Source organism: Sylvia atricapilla, chromosome 4 (genome assembly GCF_009819655.1).
Source record: "Sylvia atricapilla isolate bSylAtr1 chromosome 4, bSylAtr1.pri, whole genome shotgun sequence".
Lineage (NCBI taxonomy): Eukaryota > Metazoa > Chordata > Aves > Passeriformes > Sylviidae > Sylvia > Sylvia atricapilla.
This window is the reverse complement of record NC_089143.1, coordinates 45,699,251-45,705,250: the sequence shown is the minus strand read 5'-3', so window position 1 is coordinate 45,705,250 and position 6,000 is coordinate 45,699,251. Positions and strand designations below refer to the sequence as shown.

The window sequence follows — 6,000 nt, the reverse complement described above, 5'->3', positions numbered from 1 at the left end:
TCAGGCCATTCCCTCATGTCCTGTCACTGGTCAGCAGAGAGAAGAGATCAATGCCTGGCTTGTTAAACCACATTGACAACAGACATTAATGAAAAAATGCTACTGGAATAGCCATGGTGCAAGAGCCAGGCTGGCTGATGACCCCTTTCAGCCTCACCCCAGGTGAGGTACTGACCCTTTAAAGCACTTGTTTTAACAGGGTATTATTTGCATCTTGAGACCATGTCACCAAGCATTGAGAAAAGGGTTATTCTCAGCTGAGAAACAGCTTCCTTGGGATCATGCAGGGTGTCTGTGCTGGAAACAAAACTTATTATCAATGTACCTGTGTCTTGTAGCTTGATTGCAATACCACCTAATTGCTCCAGCTCTTCTGGTGTGAACACTTTATCTCATAATGATAGAGACAGAGAAGAAGTCTGTCTGAAAAACTTGGTCCTTTTTGGTAGGTAAACTATCAATTTAAGAAGTTAATGTCTGAAAGTTGATGGCTGGATTTATCCCTTTTCTTCCCATTTTTGAAAATCAAGCACAGGTAAGCTCTTCTCAGTAGCATTTTGTTCGTGATTCTTGGGTGGGATAAGGAAAGTAACACTGAAAGCTATGAGTGGCAGTAGGAAACACATGGTATGTCACTGTGTAATATTTGTGTCAGAATTTGCCACATGAAGCAGTCTGTCCCAGAAAAGTGCCATTGATTCTACTTTATCATTCTGTTGTTTAAGAAATACTTAACAGAGCACATGCCAGAAAATTATTTATACTTACTGAAGCAGTTCTCTGAATAGACACTGGAGTTTTGCAAGTGAAGTGTTTCTGAGTTTGGAATGGAAGACTTACCTAAAGGCACAACTTGAGCACTGCAAAGGAAGGAGAGAAATAAATATGCTCCTGCATTTCACAAACAGTTGCAATTAACTGATGGAAAGGACTCAAAGACGATAGCTGTGATTCAGATGGCATCTCTGAAGAACATAAATTAGTGTGTTGGCAGCTGAAATTGCTAAGCATTTGCAAGTATTTGAGATATGATGTGATTGACAAAGATGTGATTTATTTAGGAAATCATTAGGGTTAGATTGAAATAAAAAAGTCAGTATCAAACAGTTCTGCTTGGAGGAGCAAGGTGAGATGAAAAGGATTTGCTTTCCTCAAACAAGAGGAAAATAGATATAGTTGGCCTCAATGTAGAATGCATGACAGTAGCTCAAGCTAATGAAACTAGTCTGCCTATAATCAAAGAAATTCAGGGTAGCCATCCAGCCTGCTCTTAGAAATTAAGGAAGGCATTATTGACCTTATGAAACATAGTTCAGAAAGGAACTGAGTTCTGGATAGTACTGTATGCAGGAGATTAATGTAGTTCACTATTAAATGATATACTGGATTTCATCATTATATCCATTATTGTATTTGTACCTTGAAAAAATGTGCATTTAATGAGTGAAGTGCTGAATGTGAATCCTACAGTAATGTCTACATTTGATAGCATAGATCCTGATCAAAAATGACATGCTGGAAAAGGAAAAGCGAGAATGAAAAGCAAATGGATGCTCTAATAGCTTTTCAACTTGATTCAGGTCTGCCACACACCTTCTGTGTGACCTTGAGCAAGTTACTCAAGGGCTAGACTTTCACAGAGCACTTCAGTACTTGCAAATGCATCCAAGTCACTGGCACAAGCTTGTGCAGTGTCTGCTGTAGCTCATGACCGAGTGTCCTGAGGAGATAAGCCGGTTCCTTTTAATATCTGCTGATTCTTATTCTGATAGAAGAATAAGATAATTTCATCAGTATTTGGAGAACGTTGTTCCAGATCTAGAGAAGCCATAATCAATTCAGTAATGTTTATCTGAATCTTTAACATCTCCTTTGTTTCTGTCTATCTGTGCAGGAGGCGAAATGCTCCTCTTCCTCACAGGGGTGGGTAGGGAAGACTGGCTCAGGAGTGTGAGGTGCAGAGCTACTGCAGTTAGTGGATGCATGTAAATACGTTATGATGAGAAATGTGGAAGCAAGTCCATTATTAAATTTATACAGGGCTAACAGTGTAATCAAATTAGCCTTTGCACTTTCTCCTGTGCTCCACTTTCTGCATTAGAAAATCTCCATAAATCTCTGCAAAGCCATTTCATTTGTTCCCTTTAATGCTCTCCTCTGGTGTGATGCAAAAAAACACCTCAATACTTGCTAAGTAGCGAGTGGGCTGCAAGTAGTGCCAGCTGTGTCTGCTCCTCTTGATGCTCACAAGTGTGTACTTCCATATCTGACCTGGATTATTTTGCTGATCAGTCTAATCCACATTGGCATGTGAAGTGATACACACAGTACCCCCCGGGACAGGGAACTTCCCTCTGCCTGCAGTGGTCTGCTAATGCCTGGGATCTGCTCCATGAGGGTCACTGAAAGGCAGTGAGAGGGAAGCACTGACACAGCATTTGCAAAGGGGAGAGTGTGCTGCCAGGTCATGGGCTTTTGGAAGGACCCCTATCAGGACCGAGGGCTGGTGACGAAGCACTCCAAAAGAAAATGCCAGGCTGAAATGTCATGCTTTCTCCAAGCCTTTTCTGACTCAAACAAATATTCACATGTTTTTCCCATGTATTTTCACGGGTTTGGATCTAATTTCGGGCTGTAAATGAAGTGAGCAGATTTTTCTTAGCGCACAGTTGCCAATAGCTCCTGTGTCTTGTGGGGGTGGCAAAAGATAAATTGGTGCTGAGACCATACGAGTGACTGGGCTGTGAACTTGCACAGGCGATGCTTTATTTACCACTTGCTCATTTTTCTTCATGCAAATTTCCAGTTCGTTGGTGAACATCTTTCTCTGCACTGCAGTGTGAAGCTTTCAGCAGCCCGGGGGGCACAGTCACGGACATACCTCCTCTGGCCAAGCGGTGGCCCACCTGCACTGGCCCTGTAGCACTCCTGTCCCCACTGGCTCCTGGCACTGATTTGTCTGTTGTCCACAGGGGCTCTGACTATTGCTTTCTGCAGCCTGAAAAGGCTGCTGTGGTGTGTGTTGAACAACAGCCATTTTGTGTTCAAATTGTAGTTGCAGTCATGGTACTAATCCAAATATATCTACTATGCAAAGCTGCTTAGCTGCTCCTGGATTGCTTTTTCTTTTAATATGCATCTAGTTTTTGAACAGAAGGGCTTGTGAGGAAAAACAAAAACCAAATTACTAAATTTCATTAGGGTATTCCTTAAAGTAAGGTGTCATCTTCTCTGACTCTTGAAAGAAAAGGCCTTTTCAAAGGAAAATGGAAATGCTTATTCGCCTAACTAATTAAACAGTTTGCCACATTACAGTGGGTCTTCTATTCCATTATTGCAATGGAGACTTGGCTTTAGTGGAGTTGTTTACACTTAAATTTAAAGTATGAAATTGAATCTTTTCTCAAATGAAGGCCCTGTTGAATATGGAGATGCAATAAGTATTTTGCCCTTACACTTCAGTAAAGGATAATGATATAGGGAATAGATTTGGCTGGCAGTTTTTGGTAGCTGAAATAATCTGAAGGATAGACTCATTTATTTTTCAAGTGTATCCGGTTGATGATAGGATAAACAGCACGCTAATGAAATGAATTGGCAATGCAGAATTAGAAACCAGTCAGAACACAGAAATTATATGAAGGGATCTACCTACACAGGAGAGTGTAGGTAGATTTAATTTTCCAAATTAAACTTGGAAAAATAAGCTTTTGCATATCTAAGTGAAATAATCGGAAATGTGCTAACTCCAAAAATGTCTGGTTAATAAATAGTTTAAAGCACATGTAATTGCTGACAGCAAATTAGATATGAAGTGGCAAGTTACACAGAGCAAAGCTGTCATTTCTGCTTTAGACACTATATTCAAAAGCATTTTAGAGACAGTTGTTTATTATGGCACTAGTATGATTACACTTCTGAGCAAAATGTTATGATGGAGATGTTGGGAAAACTGGAGGGACTTTGTAGTATAACAGCATTACTATCACTCTACAGGAATGACTCATGAGAAAAAGATACAAAGGATTAAATATAGATCTTAAGTGAATGATGATTAAGAGGGAAATGCTGTTTGCATAGGTGAAAAGACACAAATGTAAGGAGCAGGAAAAAGTTAATGAGATGCAGAAAATAAAATTTGAAACTGAGACAAAATATAGACTGGATAAGGAGAGAAATGGCATGATTCAGAGATGGTTTAGGTTTCTGAATTCTTTGCCAGGTGACCAACCCCTTGTGATTTCTACAGTGAATTTGCTCAAAGCAATAGCAGATATACTCTTTGATGGGAAATGGGAAGGGCTCCCATCAGAATGTCCAGCTTCTCTCTGATTACCTACCAAGGCTACCTGGGATGCTGCAGCACTCTGCTAGAATTTCTGTCCTCTCTTTAGAAGCCTGCTGGGTGCACTGATGAGGCAAAATCCATGGGAGAGTTGCCTGCTGCAGATTACTAACAAGATTGGTGGCAAAACCAGGAGGAGAGTTCTAGAAGACTGAGACTCCAGCAGATAGGATTCATTATAAGGTGGGTAAAATTGCAATACCCCCCCTTTGTAAGGCAGCATTTCCTTTTTTATCGGTACTCAATGATGTCCAGCGAGATGAGGTGGGACACTCTTGCTGTACCACAGCCAGGGTGGGGAACAAAAACAAATGTCAATTTGTTGTTGTCAAACAACAAATCTTGTTTCCTGCAGGAAAAAAAAGAGGCAGCTAGAATGAAGCCTAGACCATGGTGGCTATTCTTAAATAGCTTATGAATCATACGAAGCTCAGCTCAGTGTTTCCTAGAAAATTAAGATGTCACTAACATATCATCTGAAATGCCTCTAAATTATAAGTCTGGCAGTCCAAACAGCAGTTAGTGACTGTCAAACAGCACTGAAAATCAGGAGCACACAGCAATTTGACATGAGATTCTGTTAAGAGACTTGTCTAGCTACAGCAGCCTTGCCCCTCGGCCAGCAGAGGTGCCCATACAGCTTGCCATTTCACTTATTCTTTGCCATCTGATCCTTTTTACTATGCTAGCAAGGTGTTTCTGATGTCTTTTTTTTTTTTTTTTTTTTTTTTTTTTTTTTTTTTTTTTTTTTTTTTTTTTTTTTTTTTTTCCCTGTATTGCCCCAATTTCTGGGTGGCAAAACTTACTATTGCTTTTACAGATTGGAGTCCCTAGAAATTACTATACCCCATGGTGCTACTCCCCTCTTTAATCCGATGCAGGGCTGGGGTCAGACATTCTCAGCTGTGATTTATTCCAGCTGAGGATCCAGTCGTGCCATTTAGAGGGGTGGTGTGATAGCAAAGCTCCTTTTGAACTTCGGACAGTGAAGATCTGAGGCAGTACTGTGAAGAGATGCATGCCACACTTCAAATCTGGCTGGCAACTCTACTGTTGTACCTCATGTCAAGTCCTTGCCTTGTCCTCCTGGTGGCAGTAAAAATGCTGAATAGCTTGAGGTAGAAAAATCCTCTTGCAACAGGAGCCAATACTTCTGAAAATAATGCATATGAACAGCTTAGGGCAATGTTTATGGAAGTAGCAGAAGTGTATTTATCGTGTAAAGACACAGAGAAACCCACCGTCTGGCTAATAAGGAATAAAAGATAAGTAATGTCAGTGTAGAGAGCTAGGTTATCTGAAGTTCCCCAGTTGAAAACTACTTGTCCTCTTCAAACTGGCTTTGGGGATTGTATATTTTTAATTGCACCTTGGCTGGAACCCTAGTCCTGAATATTGCACCTTGGAGAGAGAGCCTTTTGCAGGTGCTCAACCTTTGGTTAACTCTTTTATAATATAAATCAACAGGGGTGAAATGGAGGAGGCAGCATGAGGTGAGCAGGGTTCTGGTTCACCTTGGCTTACTGCTTATGCACCTGCAAGGTTGGGTTTGGTCTTTTATTGGATCATCTGGAAGAAGTTTCCTCAAGCGAGGAACAAGTGTGTGCAAATAAACCTCGTAGAATTAATTTCTTTTGGAGATATTTTTTTTTTAG

At 40.6% G+C, this 6,000-nt stretch overlaps 1 protein-coding gene across 1 annotated transcript in view; it reads left to right on the top strand.

Annotated features, from left to right (window-relative positions):
• The first annotated feature begins 391 nt into the window (after positions 1–391).
• EPHA5 (EPH receptor A5) overlaps positions 392–6,000 on the top strand; it is a 202,402-nt gene continuing 196,793 nt past the window's right edge. Inside the window, exon 1 of the mRNA XM_066317757.1 lies at positions 392–445. The gene's annotated coding sequence lies outside the window, so the exon portion shown is untranslated. The remainder of the gene's footprint in view (positions 446–6,000) is intronic.